Source organism: Camellia sinensis, chromosome 15 (genome assembly GCF_055761805.1).
Source record: "Camellia sinensis isolate YWXY chromosome 15, ASM5576180v1, whole genome shotgun sequence".
In the NCBI taxonomy this organism is placed as follows: Eukaryota; Viridiplantae; Streptophyta; class Magnoliopsida; order Ericales; family Theaceae; genus Camellia; species Camellia sinensis.
The window spans coordinates 88,699,970-88,721,936 of NC_138975.1; the positions used below are offsets into that span (position 1 = coordinate 88,699,970).

The 21,967-nt window shown below is 41.9% G+C and overlaps 1 long non-coding RNA gene across 1 annotated transcript; it reads left to right on the top strand.

Moving 5' to 3' along the window:
* The first annotated feature begins 241 nt into the window (after nucleotides 1-241).
* LOC145813372 (uncharacterized) lies at nucleotides 242-3,097 on the top strand. The gene is made up of 2 exons (XR_014356376.1): nucleotides 242-447; nucleotides 1,414-3,097. It is a non-coding gene; the product is annotated as an uncharacterized LOC145813372 (long non-coding RNA).
* Nucleotides 3,098-21,967: the final 18,870 nt, after the last annotated feature.

Here is a 21,967-nt window from a genome sequence, read left to right on the forward strand (position 1 = left end):
CTTTTTCTTTTTCCACACTTTGAATTTAAATGTGAAGTTAGAACCATTGGAAAGCTTATTTCCGGGGCTTCGATTTGGACACAAGAACGACCTAGAACGGAGTCCCGATGAGAGAGTTATACCCGTTTGAAGTTTTCACACCTGTGCTGGAAGCAGAGCCGCACGTGCGGGGAATAGTGCCGCACGTGCGGTCTGTGCGGGACAGCAGCTCTAAAAACGGGATTTTTGGGCCATTTCTTGCAATTTCTTTTCCTCTCTTCTTCTCCCCTCTTCCATGTCCGAAACCCTAGCTTCCAAAACCTTGAGTTCCTCCACTTTTATCAACAAATCCTCCATAGATCTTGTATCAAGGACGGAGAACAAGAAAGGGTCAACATTTCCAACCGATTGAATTTCGAAATTGAGGTGGAATCTCATCCAAGCTCGCTCCTTTGTTTGTTCTTCGAGGTAGGGGTTCTAGATCTCCTCAATACTTACATCTATGGATAGATTTATGGTAACTTCATTATATTAATGCAAAAATCTTCATTTTTATAATCTAGGGCATATTATGAGATTTGGGGATTTAGAGTTTGAGATGTTGGAAGTTAAATTGGTGGGTTAAAATGATGAATTGTGAATCCTAGGTGTAGAATCATTGGGAAAATTGGAATTAAAAGTGGTGATTTAAGAAGTGTGAATTTTTGTTAAAAATCTTCATTTTTTTTCTTGAAACCCTAGGTTGATTAATGATGATACCCAATGATTTGGCCCAAATTGAAAGTAGAATAGTGAAATTGAGGTATTGAATTATATGTGTTCAAGTTTAATTGGAATTTGGTTATGTTTGAAAATTATGTTTAAAATTTGCGAATGAATTTTGTTATGAGCAATGTAAATCATGTTATAATGAGAAGGAAATTTGAGGAAATGATTTATTAATGATATAGATGACATAAACTCGGTTATGGAATGTTGAAATGGAATTTAAGAATTCCTCTTGAATTATGTTGAATTATATTTAATGATGTTGAGTTGAATCATGTTGCTTATGTTGAATTGTAGTGATTATGTGAGATGGTATTGACTATGTTGACTTTGATTTTTGTGACCTAGAATGTGGAGTTTTCCAAAACGGGTTAATCCCAAATTATTTTGCTAAATACTTGTGGGCTTGCTTAGTTATTAAAATCAAGAGAGTGATTTATTTTTGGAAAAACGTGGAAGATGTCCATACAATTCCTTCCTATCTTGAAATCGAAGTGATTGGTTATAAATTCCATATTGTGTTTGCAAGAATGGTAATCTTCTATTTCTATATATAGATATATTGAGATGGAGGAAATTGTGGTATAATGGATGGGTAATGGTAGGCTTGTGAAGAATAATGAAGGAAGGAAAAAGAACTAATGACTAAGTTATATATGTGTACAGGGCACACTTCAGGAGGGCCAAGCACTCCGTTGTAGCACTGTGAGTAGTAGTACTTCGATGTATCTTTAACCGTTAATGATTATTGTTATTGACGTTATGATCTTCGTCGTAAGAATTATGTTGACATGTATGTTATGTATGCTACGTAAATATTGTGAAATTATGGTAACATCAAAGGTGTATGCTATATGAGGAACATTGTGAAATTATGGAAACACGAAAAAGGATTTGTGAAATATGCATATCGAATTTGTGAAGTATGGATCACCAACTTGTGAAATATGAAACGATGTGGCCGAGGGCCATTTGTGAAGTATGAATTTCTGAATTGTGAATTGTGAAACTATGAAGCCAAGAGCCGAATTGTGAACCTATGAAACCCAAAAGCTAATTTATGTATATGTGAATTTATGAGGCCAGGGGCCGACTTGTGAATTTATGAGGCTGAGGGCCGACTTGTGAACCTATGTGGCCAGGGGCCATTTGTGAAATTATGAAGCTATGAGGCCAAGGGCCAAACTTGTGAACTTGTGAATCCAAAGGGCCGAAGGCCGATGTAATAAGTTGTGAATCTATGAAACCTAAAGGCTATCGTGAATGTGTGAACCCCTCAGGCCAAGGGCCGAACTGTGGAATTGTGAAACCGATAAAGTCATCTGTAATCTAATGAAAATGTGCTTACTTTGTCCTATTAACTTTATGTTAATTATATCAACTCGTGGGAATGATGTAACGGTTACCATTAGGACTCTATTAATTACAAGGCAAGGCAACTATGTTAACATATAAGAACGATTAAACAACGGTATATACTATTGATTAATAGAGCACGTGAATTAAGTCATTTACCCAAAAGAATTTATGTTCACTCTTGAAGAATAGATTCTGAGTAAATATAAGAGTAACTATGTGTATCCATATGAATTTGAAGTTATTTTGATATGTTGCTTATGAATTGGAAGTTATTCAGAATCTACGATATAAGTGCAAAGTTTAGCATTATTATGTGACTCTCATGAGAATGTGAATTAGTCTCCTATTGTTAAGCGTACGATAATGACATGATACAACAAGAAACGCTCTAGTTATAATATGTTCCGTTTGAATTAATGAATGATGTTCAAGCATGTTTCCAGTATGTTACAAGTTCAAGTATGCTCAGGTATGTTTCAAGTATATGTTACAAGTTTGAATATACTACAAGGTCAAACAAGTTTCAAGGGCTTTATGCCAATGTTTCAAGGGCCTCGTGCCACCACATTTCAAGGGCTTATAGCCATCAAGTTTATGTTGCAAGATTGGGCCTAAGGCCGTTATGTACTTAGCACAGAATCAGACTATTACATTGACATGTATTGTGTTTCAAGGTAAGCATCATTTTATTTATGTATTACTATTCACTGAGCCCGGCTCACTCTCTATTATGTCTGTTTCTGTAGGTCACCAATCAGCTGGTCAGTCCTAGCCAAGACGCCCGCTTTCTTTTGTCAACCTTCGTATGTCCAGGCACTGTATAAGCCATTTATTTTGTCAAGTTGTTAAGATGTTGACTTGCTTATGGGTGTCCCTCTAAGGTTGTTGTATATACTTTCATGTTCGTTTTTTTTGTATACGCCCAATCATGGGGCTGGCATTGTAAATGTGTATGTATATGCTCCGGGTTATAATTAGAACTTTATCTATCCACTATAATGCATGTGATGAATGAGATCCTGGCAAGTAGAAGTAGCTCAATGGAGTTTATTTGTTTCATTATTTTCATTTTTTTTCGTGCCTCTGATAAGGCCCCGTATGTTATGTTACCAGGTTACGTGCCCGTTTCTGAATAGGGTCATGCCCAAACTTTTAGGGGCGAGTTTGGGGCGCGACATGTTTGTCCATACTATTGCACACAAACACATAATTTTACACCTTCTCTTGGTTGTTGAGGGACCAGAGGGTTGTTCTTGGTGTTCTTGACTAGATTTGAGCTCAAGGAGGTAACAAGATCATCATTTGTGAAGGAGGACTTCAAGGGTAAGAAACTAGTCCCTTTTTACCCCATTTTTGCACACTACTTTTACCTATCTTGCAACTGTTTTTTGGCTTTGCATATAATACATAAAAGTTCTGTTTTTAAGGCCTCTAAATAGTTTGTTAAGAGTGTTTTAAGCTTTGGGGTTGTTTGACCCCTCTTAAGCCTTGTTTGGCCCTTGTTTTGTGCTATTTTGTGTGAGCTCTGGGACTTTGGTGTTTGGGCCTCCTCACCACTGAAATCTTAAGGGATTTTAGTGGTAAGGATGGTGCCTTGAGGTCCCAAGAAGGAGAGGGCCACCCCATCTCCTTGTTGTCCTTGAAAAGGACCATTTTTGCCTCTTGAAGAGCACCTAGCTTAGGCTCTTGTTGACCATGCCTTAGCAGTTATTTATGCTTATTTTGCCATGAAATAGCATTGTTTTAAGTTGGTTTTGGTACACCATGCTTGCTTAGCATACATGCCTTGTAATGCCATTTTGTTGCCTTAACATGCCTTAGGTTGTAAACCATTGTTCTAGCATGTTTTAGGCTTGGCTTTGTGAAGCTTTCATGTTTATTTTGCCATGATTAAGGTCTGTCCTTAGTTGTTTGGGTCGACTTTGGCATGCATTGTATAGCCCCTTTGCATTTTTGGCTTGTTGGCCTTAAGGGTGTGAGTGTATAGCATGCATTACTTGCTTTGATTTAGTGGGTTGGGACCATTTTCCATGTCATCTCAGTCCACTTAGTATGCTTGTATGCTTGCATTTCATGGTCCCTTTGATGTGTCAAGGGCTTGTGTTGCATGCTCCATGTTTTGATCATTGTACATGCTTTTGAATTCAAGTCATTTAGATGCCATCTAAGTAATCTTTTGGGCTTTGTTTGATGTGCTAAAACTCTGTTTTGGGTCATTGAATTCATGCCATGTTTGGTCTTGTTAAGTGTGGTTCAATACCCCTTTAGCTTGCTTTGAATCTTGGACTTTGCTTGCACACCTTGATTGCATTGTTTGGGTTGGTTTGGCACCATGTTCTTGCATGATTTTCAAAGCTTAATTTACATGCTAATTGTCCATGTTATGCCTCTTTCAGGTGTGCTTGAGAGTTGCCTTTTTGTGCTTAAGTATTAGCCCTTTAACATGTGCATGTGTGTGCGTGTGTTGGCCTCCATGTTTGAGCACTTTGGCCACTGATTTAGGCTTGTTTGAGAATTGCCTAATCATGTTTAAGTCCATCTCTTTGCTTGTTTGCATGCTCACCTCGCATGGTTGCTTGCATACTTGCATGTACACATTGCATTGCCATGTTGCATCCTTAGCTCGCATGCCTAGGTTGCATTGCATTGTGCATGCATTGCCTCACCTCTTGAAGTGAGTCATGATAGAGGTAGAAGCCCCTTGGTTTGACTATGTGCATTGCATTACATTTGAAATGAAAAATGCACAACTTGGTCTCTTGGGCTATCATGCATTGAAATGCGCGCTTGATGGTCCGAGAACCAAGGACCATGTCCCTTTGAGTCATAAACATGATAAGGGATATGGTCGGTGCATACATTGCTTGAAATGCATTGCCATGCTGTGCCTTGCCCTCTGCTGCTGTCAATTGCAGGTTCTGCAGACATTCTCGGCCGACCGGCAGTGTTCAGTGCCGATCGACCATAAATCCGTGGCCGATAGCTTCATCAATAGCCGATGATCACATCTTACTGCCGGTGGCCATTCTCCTCAGTCGGTGGTGTCTCCTAATGTCCAGGGAAGCAATTCTGAGACTTTGGCAGTTTTCAGAGGGGAAGAGAAGGGAAAACAGAGGCAGCCTACGCATGGCAGTGGACTTCCGAGCAAGACCCGAGCACGCGTGCATTTAGCCCTCTTCCCGAGCCCCTTTTTCTTGCTTTCTTAAATTAATTAATTTGTTTAACTAATTTAGTTGGTCTGTAATAATTAATTAGCTAGGATAGTTAATTCATTATTTGAACTGTATTATTCTTTTGGTCTCTCCGAGCGAGGGCGAATCTGTAATAAGTGTGGGTGAGTGTGTGCATGTTTTCCAATCCCCACTTCTTTCTCCCTTTTACTTACCTGCTTTTGATGGTTAGTATTAGGACATGTTTAATTTAGCATACCTTATGCTATGCATGCGTGCATCCACACATTTGTCTTGCATGCACCGGGCTCGGCGCATCATGCTAACTGCATTAGTATTTCAAATCTAACTTGAATACATGCTACTTGTGCATTTTCACATGTCATTCATAGACTAGCCGAGCCTACTCTGGTGACATTCCGTATGCGTTGCATTAGACATTTAAACATGGACTTGGATCATGCATTGATTGCTAACGAGTTCTTTATTTTGGCACGGAGTACGATGTAAGTATTTATGCTTTAGCATCCTTGCATGCGTGTGAGTGTTGCCATGATAGCATGATTACCATGAGGCTAGCTGCTTATGTGATATAACTGCTTGAATGCCTGTGGGTGAAGGTTGGATTGTCTGAGTTGGAATAGCTCATTGAAATCTGTGTTTTAGCCTACTTGCGAGTAGCAAATTCCAAAACATTTTTCCAAAACAAACGGATATGCAATGCTTATTCCCAAATTAGGCAATCTAGTCTGTACTTTTGTGCTGTGCACATAATATAGTAATTCTAGGCTAATAATCGAGATAAGAACACAACGTTTTCAAAATTGGATATCATGGTTAGTAGAGGCCGATCTTCGGATCGGGCGAGAGGGGGTGCTCATAGCTGACCTTCCTCAATCGTACCCAAGTTCCCGAGCCAAGGCAACTTTGGTGATGACAGACACATGGCCTTTGGCACCGAGTCAGGGTTTCCTAAATTTTCTCAAAATAAAATATTTAGGTGGCGACTCTGTATCTGGCAAAGCAGTCCATGTTTGGCACTTCTTTCAAAAATTTGTTTTCTCAAAACAATTTTCCAGATTTGGACTCTTTGGTTCAGATTAAGAACCGTGACACAAATTGAGTCCGAACTGTAGCACGAGGGCCTCACGCGGGCGCATCTACAGTTTCTGGTGACTCTGCTGGGGATTTTAGAGAGCTTGACTTGAACTCATGATATCCTGTTTTGATTTCATTTATGTGTTTCTTTGCATTGCATGTGCATCGGTGCGCCTAGGACACCATGTTTGCCATCTGCCATTCCTGAACGGTTTGCCGGAGGCTTGTCTTGTCAAGACATGACCATAAGGCTGACCGGTTGTGGGCTCTGACAGTATGGGAACACAAACCCCGGTTTTAACAGGGCACCCTTTTTTTTGACCATTCAGCCTAGTGCAAATCGAAATCCATAGTGACCATTCCAAATTAGGACAGGTTGCTTACCCGATGTTAGGTTGTTTGAAAATCGCTGTGTGCATAGTGAAACCCTAGCTCCTGACAAAATAGGACAGGGAAACCCTACCCCTCTATAGGGTTGTTTTGGCTTTCTTTATTTGTTATGTGCTTTTAGAGTGCATCTCTACAGGAACGTACATATCAGTTTGCAAGTTTGAGTATCAGGCCCGAGGGCACCAGTATCAGTGTTGTTGAGAAATCAGTTATCTGCGGGTATCAAGTTCAGCTTTGGGAACAGTGATTCTGGGGAACAGTGATCAGTAGTAGAGTGCAGTTGTTCGGCTACACCTGTGATTGATCTGTTTAGGCAGAAATGTTGTTTGTTTTTCCTTTCAGTTCAGAGTGTCCAGAGAATTGATACAGAATAGCTAGTGTTCCCCCTTGCTGAGGCAGGACTTATGACGACGCAGAATTCAGAAGAGATTGTGGTTATGACAGCTACGCTAGATCAAGGGATCACCCTGTGGGATGAAACCAATGTTGATGTATCGCATCCGCCTAGGTCGCCTGTCGCGCACCCGGTCTGGACCCCCCAGTTGTATCAGGCTCGCGAGCCCACTACATTCGAGCTGATGGGAATGATTGGTGACCTCCAGAGATCCGTGGCCGATCTGCCCTATAGAATGTCGGCTTCGCCGCCAGCGGTACCGTATGCCGGGAATTTCATACCATAGGAGCCCCCGCTACTGGGGCGGATTGTGATAGAGCTCAGCTAACCAGAGGTTGCTTCCAGCTACAGCAACGACGTGTCAGCAACAACCGGGCTTTGCTCTGATGTAGCAACCCAAACCCTTGATCAGGCCGAGGCCCGAGGCAAGAACAAAATGAAGGCAGATGCCGATCCCATTGAACAACTGCTGCGAGCAGCCGAGGCTTTGAAAGCTAGAGGGATGAACAAGCAACAGATATCCGCAGTTGTGGCAAAAACTGTGGAGGATGCTTTCCCCACTCCACCTGAGGGTAGTTCAAGTCAGTCAGAAAATCGGGATAGGCCCTGTCATGCCAGAACAGTTCCTCCTATTCCCAACCCTGCACCTGGGAAAGATCAGAAAACCAAGGTAGTGCCTGCCGACCCTTTTGCTAGTGCGTCTAGTAAGAATACTCAGACTTCAAAGTACTTGCCCCAAGGGCGCAGGATCTTTCATGCTCTCTACATGCCTCTGTCTAAGGCACTTCAGATTCTTGCCGAAAGGGGGCACCTCAAACCCCTTGAACCTCGGCCTCTCCCGAAGAATCTCCCTCTCACACATGATGTTGCTTTGTACTGCGCGTACCACCAACAGACCGGTCACGCCACCGACAACTGTTTCCGCCTTCGCCATGAAGTACAGGATCTGATCGATAATGAGGTCATTCTTCCACCTACCTTAGCGAAGTCTGTTACCACCGAGCTGTTGGACTTTGAGGATGCTGCGAGTATGTGATCAGGGGTTGGACCACCTGCGGGCGGCGCTCGGTGTATTTCAGATGTGGCGTCTGGCACACACTTTTTGAGCATTTGTAAATGCAGTTTTGTAGCTTCTGGCTTGGGTTTTGAGTCAGTTCTCTGTTTTGTTTTTGAGTCTGCCTCTTTGCTTTGAGTCAGTCTTTTTGTTTTTGGGTCTGTCTTGTGGTACCGAGTCAGTCCCGTTGTATAGAATGTCAGGTGATTCTAGGGTTGTTGCCTTGAACAGCGTTTTGGTTTTGTAAATACCCTTTTGTTTTGAGTCTGTCTCTGTTGTGGAGCCAGTTACAATCAGGGAATTTGAATGGAGCAGCTGCGGCTACCATGTTTCCATGCTTATTGCTAATTTTGAGCTAGTTGTGCCAAAGGATTTGAATCAAACCGCCGTGCATTCCACCTGTTCTCTTGTGCCCTGAAAATCGTTGCATTGACCTATGTTTTTTTAAAAAACCTCTTTAACACTGCGGTGAAAACAAAAAGGAAGGGATTCCTCGAGATTTGCAAAACTTTGATCAATTTGAGAAAAGGAGAGGCATGCTAAGCCTTTAATGAATGAAACCATGCTTGTTAGCGTGAGTACTGAGAAGAACCCTGGCTTGATCTAGATTGGTTCCACACTATCTTCGGTGCGAGCGATTTGTCGCTTTCTTAAAAACTTTCAAAAACAAATGTTTGGCGCGGCCCTGTGAAGACCTGTGTGGAATCGCTCTTGAGATTGTGCAGCCTAGGATCACTCTCAGCCTCAAGATTAGATCTGTTTGTTTTGAACCTCGAACTCATTCGGCACATTCAACGGTCAACTGTCAGAGGAGGCCTGTGTGGCCAGTTTTGAAGCAGCCCTCGAATAAGAGGCATCAAAGTCGAATAAAAAAGATTAGATCTCACCAGAAGAAGCTCGTGGAGTAGCCATGATGGATTCTTCTGCAAATCATTGCAACAGCCGTTCTCCTAGATATAGAGAGGCTTCAACTTCAAAAACCATTTGGCATGGACTTGTTACACTTTTACCCTTTGAGAGGCTCGCTGGGCCGAAAACCCGGAAGGGCGACCCATGCAAAAGTTAGAGCAAGAGAAAAATACAAAAAATGCAAAAAAAAAAAAAAGAGAAGAAATAAAATCAAAAAAAAGAAAGAAAAAAAAGAGAATGAAAAGATACAAAAAATCAAGAAAAAAAAGAAGAAAAAAAAAGAAAATGAAAAGAAGCTCGCAAGGTCGAAAACCCGCATCGGGCACCTTGGCAAAAGTTAGAGCCTGAAAAGTGAAGGTTAAAATACCCGAGTGTACTTTAACCGGAACTACGTAAGGCTTGATTCCCATGTTTGGGATACGTAGGCAACTTCATTCTGGAGTCCAGCCCTCAACCCTTTCATAGCGCCTCAGTCCATGTAATGGTTTTGATTATTCTTGCCCTCCCCGAATCCGATAGTTCGGTTGTGACAACCGGATACATAGGCAACTTCGTCCTGAAGTCCAGCCCTCAACACCTTCAAAGTGACTGTGTCCATATATTGGTTTTGACCATCTCCGTCTTCTCAGCATCCGAAAGTTCGTTTGCAATCATCACTGACGAAGACTGTCTACCAAATGCTACGGCGTCATCTAGACAAGGGACAACTTTCCGTTGCCATGATGTCGCCGTTCAAACCAGGGGCAATTTTCCGTTGCCATCCACCCCTTCCAAGCCAGGGGCAATTTTCTATTGCCTCCGATCCGAGGTTGTGCATCTCGAGAATGAGTTCCGCGCTCGTTGGGCGGCGGCCATTTACAAAAATAGTTTTTGAGAATTTTTACTGAGGTTGACCATTTTCTCGAAAATTATTTCATTTTCCAAAACTGGACCATTTTCTTGGACCCAAAAAGGAAAATTTTCAGTGCTTATAGTTTGACTTGCATGGTTTTCAAATCAAAAATCGAACAAGTGTGTTAATCCGACTCTCATTCTGGTCAAAATTGTTTTAGTAGAAAACCAAAACAAAAAAATGGTCAAAATGATGAACTATGGGCACGGTTGAGTCAGGCTTCCTGTCTTTCCCCCATCGCTAGCATACTTGCCAGGAGGGCACTCTACCCACCAGAAGAAATAGCTGTGAGCTAATGGCGTTAGGCATGAACCCGCAACTTCCTATTCATTCATCAATCACCTTGGAGAGGGACGAAAAATGAGAGAATAAAGAATAGAGAGGTGTAAGTTGAGAGAAAAGTAAGCAAAAGGGTTTTGAGAGGAAAAAACCGAGTCTGAGGGCTGAGTGATGTGAGAATCACAAATCAGAAAGGGTGGGAAATATACCCGGAGGAACTAGCTCCTCGAGATTTGAGGTCTTTCGTTGAACATGTTCGCATGTCGTGTCTTTCGTTTTGTTCACCTCAACTTTTGGTTTGGGTCTTTTCCGAGCGTGTCTCGTTGTGTTTAGGTCGTGTACCCTTTTGTTTGAGTCCTTCCCGCTGTGTTCAGTTGTAGGCTCGATACCCCGGTTGAAAATCCTTTTCTATTTCGAAAATCATTTATGCTCAGAGTGCTGTGCCATTCTCTACAACTGCGCGAAGCAAAAGAAGAAGAAAAAAATTCAGGGCATCTGAGCGTGCTTCAACTTCAACTGGTTCCATCTTTGTGTTCCGTCTTGTCAGATTGGGCCGTTTGTTCAGGATTTGCTGTGTGCAGAATGAACCGAGTGTGGTGTTAGGGGCTGTATGCAAAGTCCAAGATTCAAAGCAAGCTAAAGGGGTATTGAACCACACTTAACAAGACCAAACATGGCATGAATTCAATGACCCAAAACAGAGTTTTAGCACATCAAACAAAGCCCAAAAGATTACTTAGATGGCATCTAAATGACTTGAATTCAAAAGCATGCACAATGACCAAAACATGGAGCATGCAACACAAGCCCTTGACACATCAAAGGGACCATGAAATGCAAGCATACAAGCATACTAAGTGGACTGAGATGACATGGAAAATGGTCCCAACCCACTAAATCAAAGCATGTAATGCATGCTATACACTCACACCCTTAAGGCCAACAAGCCAAAAATGCAAAGGGGCTATACAATGCATGCCAAAGTCGACCCAAACAACTAAGGACAGACCTTAATCATGGCAAAATAAACATGAAAGCTTCACAAAGTCAAGCCTAAAACATGCTAGAACAATGGTTTACAACCTAAGGCATGTTACGGCAACAAAATGGCATTACAAGGCATGTATGCTAAGCAAGCATGGTGTACCAAAACCAACTTAAAACAATGCTATTTCATGGCAAAATAAGCATAAATAACAGCTAAGGCATGGTCAACAAGAGCCTAAGCTAGGTGCTCCTCAAGAGGCAAAAATGGTCCTTTTCAAGGACAACAAGGAGATGGGGTGGCCCTCTCCTTCTTGGGACCTCAAGGCACCATCCTTACCACTGAAATCCCTCAAGATTTCAGTGGTGAGGAGGCCCAAACACCAAAGTCCCAGAGCTCACACAAAATAGCACAAAACAAGGGCCAAACAAGGCTTAAGAGGGGTCAAACAACCCCAAAGCTTAAAACACTCTTAACAAACTATTTAGAGGCCTATATGCAAAGCCAAAAAATAGTTGTAAGATAGGTAAAAGTAGTGTGCAAAAATGGGGTAAAAATGGACTAGTTTCTTACCCTTGAAGTCCTCCTTCACAAATGATGATCTTGTTGCCTCCTTGAGCTCAAATCCCATCAAGAACACCAAGAACAACCCTCTAGTCCCTCAACAACCAAGAGAAGGTGTAACACTATGTGTTTGTGTGCAATAGTATGGACAAACACACACTAGACACACACAAGAGAGAGATATAGAGATAGGAAATATGTATCAACCCTAACCCGAATCCAGAGCTCCCTCTGAAAATTTTGTAACCCTAATGCCAAGAGAGGAAGCCTCTTCTTATAGGCAACTCCCTCTTGTAAGGCTTCCAAAACAAGTCATCCAAGAGGGAAATCCCACCATACGTGTATGGAGGGGAACAGAGTGGGTGCCAGCTATCACAGTTGGCACAAAATATCTACTAAATGTAGATGAACAGTGATCGGCCATTCAAAATTGCCATTTTGGCAAAATAAATGGCCGACCGGCAACAAAGAGTGCCGACCGACAATATACATTGCCGATGGCATAAAATCACTGGCCGGTGGCCTCAAGCCATGGCCGGTGATGTGTGGGGATGCCTCACAAGGCATTCCCTGCCCCTTCAAGGCAAAACACAAGTGTTTGGTGCAAAACCAGACACAACACGGTCGAGTCGAGAGATCTTGAGGCAAGACGCGCAACCGAGACCTCCGGGAACTCAAGACAAACACAAACAAGGGTAATCACCAAGTGTTCTAATGGTGATGTCTAAGTCTTGAGGACGGTCAAAAATGGGGTGTCTACAGTCACCCCATTGGAGAATAGGAAAGTTGTGAATATGATCAGGAAGAAAGGCAGCATCCAAAGTGTTCTACGCGAAGAACCCTTGTCAGTATTTGAGAGCCTTTGTACTGTGAGTTGAAGGTAAGTGTTCGAAGAGCACGAAGGGAGATCCCCATCAGAGTAGAGCGGTTCATCGCCACTCACCCCATGAGGTGCTTTCTAAAGCGCCGCTACGCTTGTTTATTGTGTTCCTTAAACATCATGCATTGTATTGAATTGTACCTATCAAGTTTCTTTCTCATTCATGCACAATATTGTATGTACAGTTCATTCAAAGAAGTTCCGTTTGAGATCGTTTATTTAGTGTATCAATCACACTTCATTCAGTTAGTGTATCAATCACACTTTATTTATTTAGTGTATCAATCACACCTCATTCACCCTTAGTGTATCAATCACACTCTCTTCACTTAGTGTATCAATCATACTTCTTTCATTTTCTGTATCTATCACACACATTCTCATTTTCTGTACCTATCACACACGTTCTCATTTTCTGTATCTATCACACACATTCTCATTTTCTGTATCTATCACACACATCCTCATTTTGTGTATCTATCATGCACATATTCACTTCATTTACTTTAGTGTATCCATCACACTTCATTTACCTTTAGTATATCTATCATACTCTGTTCACAAAGTGCATCTATCACACTTTGTGTTCATTTTTAGTGTATCTATCATACTCTGCTCACATAGTGCATCTATCACACTTTGTGTTCACCTTTAGTGTATCCATCACACTTGTTCACTAAGTGCATCTATCACACTTTGTGTTCACCCTTTTGTGTATCCATCACACCTGCTCACATAATGCATCTATCACACTTTGTGTTCACCTTTAGTATATCTATCATACTCTGTTCACATAGTGCATCTATCACACTTTGTGTTCATTTTTAGTATATCTATCATACTCTGTTCACTTAGTGCCTCTATCACACTTTGTGTTCACCTTTTGTGTATCCATCACACTTGTTCACTTAGTGCATCTATCATACTTCGTGTTCACCTTTTGTGTATCCATCACACTTGTTCACTTAGTGCATCTATCACACTTCGTGTTCACCTTTTATGTATCCATCACACTTTGTTCACTAAGTGCATCTATCACACTTTGTGTTCACCCTTTGTGTATCTATCACACATTTACTTTGTGTATCCATCACACGTTTACTTTGGGTATCCATCACACGCACGCTTTGTGTATCCATCACATCTTCACTTTAGTATATTCACCTTTTGTGTATCCATCACACTTGTTCACTTAGTGCATCTATCACACTTCGTGTTCACCTTTTGTGTATCCATCACACTTTGTTCACTAAGTGCATCTATTACACTTTGTGTTCACCCTTTGTGTATCTATCACACGTTTACTTTGTGTATCCATCATACGTTCGCTTTGTGTATCCATCACACGCACACTTTGTGTATCCATCACATCTTCACTTTAGTGTATTCACCTTTTGTGTATCCATCACACTTGTTCACTTAGTGCATCTATCACACTTCGTGTTCACCTTTTGTGTATCCATCACACTTTGTTCACTAAGTGCATCTATCACACTTTGTGTTCACCCTTTGTGTATCTAGCACACGTTTACTTTGTGTATCCATCACATGTTCGCTTTGTGTATCCATCACACGCACGCTTTGTGTATCCATCACATTTTCACTTTAGTGTATCTATCACTACACTCGCTTTGTGTGTCTATCGCACATGCTTACTCACTCTGTGTATCTATCACACCTCATCCACTTTTGTGTATCTATCGCACATGCTCGCTAAGATTGCATAATCTTTTTATATCCTTTCTGCATGTAATGTAGTATGGTTTTTATTCGCTCGCTTAAATTGTTGCACTTATTGTGTATATGTGCTTCATTACAACTTCCTTTGCATGATCATGAGTTGCGTTCGGCTTTGTGCATATCATTTTTCATTTTGCCCCCTGCCTGCGGGCACATCTTTGTTTATCTCGCCTGTTTGTCTAAGTCTTCGGCCTTGTCAAAAATGGGTCGTCTCTGGGCTTTGACATTCACTCCCGTCACTTATGACTTCTGAGTTCTGTCAAAGAGGGACAACTATGGACACCCCATTTTTGACCGACCTTAAGACTCAGACGTCACCAATTGAGCGCTCGGTGATGATGCATATTGTGCTTGTTCTGAGGTTTCAGAGTCTCGGCTGCGAGCCTTGCCTCCGAACTTCAGGACTCTTTTCTACTTTGCCTCAGTTTGCGAACCAGGTCCTGTTTTCTCTATTTTCTCTTCCTGAAGGGAGGGAGAGGTCTCGTAGACCATCTTTCAGTGCCCGTAGGCTATGTTTCGTGGTCGTAGGCTATTTTTTCCATTTGGAGACCAGTTTCCAATTTTCGGAGCCGTCGGCCGTGTGCCTCGATTCAGGACCGCTTAACTACCTCCGTTTGATCCGGGTTTTGGCACACACCTTGTTTCCTCTCTTTTGAGGGACACTGTGGCCCGACAGACCACCTTCGTGGTCGTACGCCACTTTCGGTACCCAACAACCTGTTTTCGGGGCCCCAGGCTGCGTGTTTTGGCCCTCGAACCCTCGTTTTGCATCGGTTAGGGTTCATTTTTGGTATGGATCCTATTTTCATTGTTTGGGAGGTGGTACTATGGTGGGAGACCAGCAATTCTTTTGAAAATTATTTTCTCTCTCCTCCAGCCGATTTTCATGACAAAAAGCTAGTTTTCCTCACTTTTGGGCCATAATTTCTGGTCTCCCATACCACCATTGTGTTGTACTCATCTGGGAGGCCACCAATAAGGGTAGGCTGACCAGCTTTTCTCCCCGACCCTTTTGAACCTTGCTAGAAAGCTGGTTTTTCTCTTCCCTGGGCCATAATTTCTGGTCTCCTACCATACTGCTGTATTCTACTCATCTGGGAGGCCACCTTTCTAGTATGGCCGACCAGCATTTCACCTTGACCTTTTTGACCCCTGGTCGGCCGACCAAGGGAAGTGGTCGGCCAACCACCTTGGCTGGTCGGCCAGCCTTCTACTTTTTGGCCTTCCTAAGTGCAACACAGTTGTGCCAGCTGTGAAGCACTTGACCCTTCTTCCGGGATTTTGAGCCGTTTGTTTGTCTTCTTAAGGAAGATTTGATCCTTTTGCTTAGCTTCAAGGAGAAGCTTGACCCTTTTGGTTAAGCTTCTTTGAGAAGCTTTGACCCTTTCTTGAGGCTTCTCCAAGAAGCCTTGGCTCTCTTCCTCTATAAAACAAACCTTCCCTCTCCATTTGCAAGGGTTAGAAAATTTAGCCAAGGCATATACATACTCTCCTCCATATCTCTCTCATCCAAGCTCAAATACTCCATTGTTCTTGGCCATTACACCACACCTCCTAGCACAACACCTCCACCATCCATCCAAACACCTTGGAGCTATTTTTCAGAGGTTGAAGGCTCACCTTCTTGGTCCAGAACTTGCTGCATTGCTGTGCTACAAGGGTAAGTCATCATTTCTCCCATTTTTGCATTATTTTGCTTCATAACTTAGCCCTATTCACAAGCATTTTTGGGTTTTGTCTTAAACTTAAAAGTGCCTTTTTTTGAGCTCCTCTTGAAGTTTGTTTAAGGATACTTTTCTGTTTGAGGTCATCTACCTCCTTGTATGCTCCATCCCTCTTTGTAGGCTTATTTTGCTTCCTATCTTAGCCTTACTTGAAAGCATTTTTGAGATTTTTCATAAACTGAAAAGAGTCTTATTTTGATCCCCTCTTGAAGTTTTATTAAGGGCATTTTTCTATTAGGGGTCATCTACCCCCTTGTATGCTTGTTTGCATCTTGTTTTGAGCCTTGCATCTAGGCCTTTGTTGCATGCTTTGTTTGGCATTCTAGCCACTGAAATCTAGTGGATTTTCAGTGCCTATCACGCTATTTTGAGAGCAAAAATTAGAGGGGGGTGACCCCTTCTCTCCTTGTCTTGTTTGTTGGCCCTTTTGGCCTTCCAAAGGACCCCCATTTTGCATGCTTTGAAGTCTTGTTTCAGGCTATTATTTGTGAGTTTTTAGGTCTTCCTTAACTCTGTCCAGAGCCCCTTTGGCCATATTTTGTGTCTATCATGCATGTGTGGAGCAATCCTCCTCAAGGCCTTTCAAAGGGGCTTTCATTTGCATGCTTCATTGACCCATTCCAGGGCCTTTTTGGTGGGTTTTAGGACCCTCATAACCTATTTTCAGAGTTGGTTTTTCCATTTGGTGTGTCCGTTATATAGGTGTGGAACAACCCCTTGCATGGCCCTCCAAAAGAGCCCATCATTTTTGCATGCATTGACTGAGTTTCAGCGGTTATTTGGGCATATTTTAGCATACCATATTGTTATTTTTGGCTGGTTTGGTGACCTCTCTTGTGCTTCATATACATGTAATGTAAACCATGCTTACTAGCCTATGTTGCATGTTGTTTTAGCCCTTCATGTTAGCACCTTTTGGCCATGCTTAGAACTGATTTGGTGCATGTTTAGGACTACCTTGGCTTTTTTTTCATGCCTCATGGTCAAATAATGCTTGCTTTGCATACTTGTGGTTCAATGCATTTGCCTAGTTTTGAGTTTCGGGGCTTATTCCGTGCATTGGGTGGCATGTTTCCATAATTTGGGACCATTGAGCATCTTATTTCAGAGCTGGAAATTGCATGTTTGTATGCCATCTTTCATCCCTTGCCATGCTTTGGTAGAGTGGCATTTGATGCCTTAGGATCGGTCCCTTGCATCGTGCATGTTTGCATGTGTTTCGGTTGTCTCATTTCCATCATATGGCCACTAATGTGAGTGTGGCTGAGGTCCACTCATATTGGTGTAAGTCCATCTTGCATTATGTATGCCATTTCATTCCGTAGCATTGCGTATGCTAGGTTGCATGTTATAGCATTGTGCATGCCATGTTACATCACGCGCATTGTGTATGCCATTTTAGTCCATAGCATTGCGTATGCTAGGTTGCATGTTAGTCGCATTGTGTATGCCATCTCATTTGCATTGTGTTTGGGATAGGAGTTAGCCCAAACACGGGAAACGAGGGACGTTTCGTACTCAAAGTGACGAAACGTGTCTCAATTCCCGGTCGCCGACACTCCGGATTAACCATGATGGAGTCTAAGCCTTGTTGTGTTTATACTTGCATTCATTCCATTGAGTCATGCAATTCGACTTCTCGGCCATCATGCATCGAGATGCGTGATTGGTGGCACGAGGATCGAGATCTACACTCCCTTGAGCTTGTGCAAGGACGGAGAGAGTGGTCTTGCACACATATGTTGAAAATACCTTGCTTTCTCTCCATCTTGCCTTTATTGTAGAAAAACCAGGATCCAAGGGCAGAAAGTGGTCGGCCGACCCGGTTTTCTGGCAGGCCGACCACCTTTTTTGGTTTCCACTACAAAGGGTGGTCGGCAGGTGTCTCCCAAGCCAATACCTGGTCGGCAGCATTCCCAATGTGGAGTTTCTAGAGCTTTGTGCAAGTTTCTAAAATCAGTTGCAAACAATGGTGAGACGAGGCATCGCGATGGAATTTCCCGACGAGGCGACTCGAGCATGCATGCATCTTTCATCATTCGGAACAGAGCTGAGGCGGTCCATGAATTTGCATACTAGTTTATTGCTTTCCTAGTTAATTTGTTAATTAATTAGGATTTTGTAATATTTAATTATTCATTCGGACTGTAATTATTTATTCGGACCCTCCGAGCGAGGGCAATGTTGTAATAAGTGTGCGTGTGTGTGATGCATGTCTTCCAACCCCACGTCTTTCTCCTTTTTATTTACCAGCTTATGATGGTTAGATTAGGGCATGTTTCAATTAGCATACTTATGCTTGCATGTTTGCATCATTCATCTGTCTTGCATGCATCGGGCTCGGCGCATCATACTAACTGCATCGTATTTCAATTCCAAGTTGAAGATGTGTTAGCTGTAGCATCTTTGCATGTGTTGCATTAGGCATTTCTGTATAGTTAGGATCATGCATGGATTTCTAACATAGCTTTTGTTTTGGCTTGGAGTACTCGATAAGTTTTATGCTTTAGCATCCTTGCATGCGTGTGAGTGACTGCCATGATAGCATGCTTACCATGAGGTTATTTGCTTATGTGATATACCTGCCTGAATGCCTGTGGGTGAAGGTTGGATTATCTGAATTGGAATAATGCATTGATTACGAGTTTAAACCCACTAAATAATGGCAAAACCATGTTTCCTAAGCCCACCCGAGGGTGGCAAAATCTGCATTTTTAGCCTACTTGCGAGTAGCAAACCGCTTTCAAAAACCAAACATGAAATGTTTTGTTTCAATTCAGGCGATCCAGTCTATACTTATATGATGTGCGCATCACATAGTAAATCTAGACTAATAACCGGAATAAGAACACATAATGTTTTCAAAACTAGACATCATGGTTAGTAGAGGCCGATCTTTGATCGGGCGAGCAGGGGTGCTCACGAAGTGACCTTCCCCAATCGTGTTCAAGTTCCCGAGCTGAGGCAACTTTGGTGATGACGGACACGTGGCCTTAGGCAAACGAGTCAGGGTTTCCTAAATTTTTCAAAATAAAATATTTAGGTGGCGACTCTGTATCTGGCAAAGCAGTCCATGTTTGGCACTTCTTTCAAAAAAAATCTGTTTTCAAAAACGATTTGCCGGATTTGGATTCTTTGATGATCCATCGGTCTTGCATTGCACTCCGCGAGATTAGATACAGGACCGTGACATTGAGTTCGAACTGTAGTGAGCCCCAAATGAACAGAACGGGATTTCCCTCCTAGGACTTTCGGGGACGTCTACACTTTCTTAAAGTCCGCATCCACCATGTGAGGTGCAAATCGAGGCTAACTCGGTGAATTTAGCTTCATACTCGATTACAGACATGTTGTCTTGCTTGAGTTCTTGGAATTCAGCCATCTTTCTATCTTAGAAACACTGAGGGAAGTATTTTTTGTAGAAAATCTCCTTGAATTGATCCCAATTCATGGCCTCATTAGTGTTTCGGATAAGCATCCACCAACATTGGGCTTCATCTTTCAAAGTATATGTTGCCAGCAATACCTTTTGAGTTTCGGAGCATGAAAACACCTTAAATAATTTCTCAGTTTCTAAATGGTTCAATACCACCTAGAAAAGTTGGTGGTTTCATCTTGTTAAATTTGTGAGTCAAGCTGATGATGTCATTGTTTACCAGTTCTACTTGGACCGGAAGAGGCAGAGGGGGTAAAGGTTGTTGTCTTTGTTGTTGCATTATTGCTTCTGTCAAAGCTTCAAGCATTCTTTCCATTCAGTTCATCTGAGTTTCAGAAGATTCAACTGTACCATCACTTCTTGTATTTTCCATTTGCTATAGGTAAATAGAGCACCAATAAAAATAGGCAAATAATTCTTTTCACAGTGCTCAATTTCAGTTCATTCTTTTCAATTTCATAGGTTCATGTTCAGATTCAGTTTTCACATTTACAGAAATTAACACACACACTCACACGTGTACATGTAATGTCCCTAATTCTTACTAGGGCATCCTCTAGCTCATATGGACTCGTGTGTGCAGTATAACTCATGCTCTGATACCACTCTGTCACGACTCAAACCCGTCCCTATAGGTTTAGTATCGTAACCGGCCAGTAATCTTGGGATTACCAAAGGCCTCTGAACAGAATATCACGTAATATAAGGAGCTACAGAAGAAATTCTACAAAATACAATGTCCATAGAGCTATGCAGACATACATGGGACTGTAAATTTAAAACTTATATACATATACCCACATGTGTCATCATGAACATATCCATCTTACATCATCATTAAACATATACCACAAAAGAACTGGTCTGAAAATAAACAAAAGTCTCAAACTATAATTTGATTCATAAAACTCGACCAGAGACATTGCGAGAACCTCCTCAGGAGGCACTGTGGTTGGCTGGACAAAATTGACCTCCAGGCAACAGCTTAGGCCTGATCATACGCATGATCACCTACATATATAAATAATATGGTGAGCTGGAGCCCAGTGAATAATAACAGAGTAAAGATTTTAATGAATGATGTGTATAACAGATTCAGAAATGAAATTTCAATCTCTTATCAAGTCAGAATCATAATCATGTTCATATTCGTATTAGAAACAAAGTCATGCTCATGTTCATATTCATATTCAAATCATGCGTGGTATATTCATTGGCGTTAACAAATCACATTGTTCATTCATATCAAGTTCCATAATGGAACCTCCGATATTGGGTATCATATGAGATATGTACGCCACGGTATTGTTTCCCCTGGGCGAAGGCCGTATGCTACAGTATTGTTTTCCCTGGGCAAGGGCCTCATGCCACGATATTGTTTCCCCTGGGTGAGGGCCTCATGACCACAAGCCACAATATTATTTCCCCTGGGCGAGGGCCTTTGCTAAGGATACCACTAATACATTTCAAAGAATTGGGCCATCATTCATGTAATTTCAAAATAGCATTTTGTACCATTCTCTTCAGAAACTGGTCATATCATATCATAGTGTTCAGAAAGTATTTCATATTGAACATAGCTTTACAGAGTTATTACTCATAGATAGCTTTGATAACAGAACAAATGGATTAACAACTCACAGCGCATGACCTACACAAACATAGTATAGATACACATATTGAAACACACACTCGGATAGTACTTAACATATTTTGTTTTCTTCTTAGTGTGTTTCTAGCATTTATCCTCATTATTATGTCTTAATTAGGGCTTAGGAATGCCTAAGACGCAATGAGGATGGCAAAATGTAACTCAGAACACTTAGTCAAATTTTCAAAAGTAGGGCAGTCCACTCGAGCGCAACATTGGTCGCTCAAGCGGTCTGCAAAGTCTGCAAAAGTACTAGTTGCATGAATTTTCCATTCGATAGTCACTCGAGCGTAAGACTGAACAAAAAGGGTCTCCGCTCAAGCGCAGCTTCAGTCGCTCGAGCAGTCAGCAAAAGTCTGTAAAACTTTTGGGAGCTCACATTTTACGCTCAAGCGCAACTCCTGTTGCTCGAGCAGAAGGTCAAAAATAAGGGTAGCCGCTCGAGCGCAGACTCTACCGCTCGAGCGGAGGGTGCAAATTCTAGAATTTCCAGATTGCTGATACAAGTTCCAAACACAAATTCAAACTAGCAAAACACATCTTTTTGGGCCCAAAACTTGAGGAAACATATGTAAACTTGTAAAACATTGTGAATTCAAAATCAATTCGCAAAATCAAAGCCCAAAAGCATGCCATTGGAACAAAACTAAACTTGAAATGTTGAAAACATAACATGCATGTATTTTCTTGAGTTC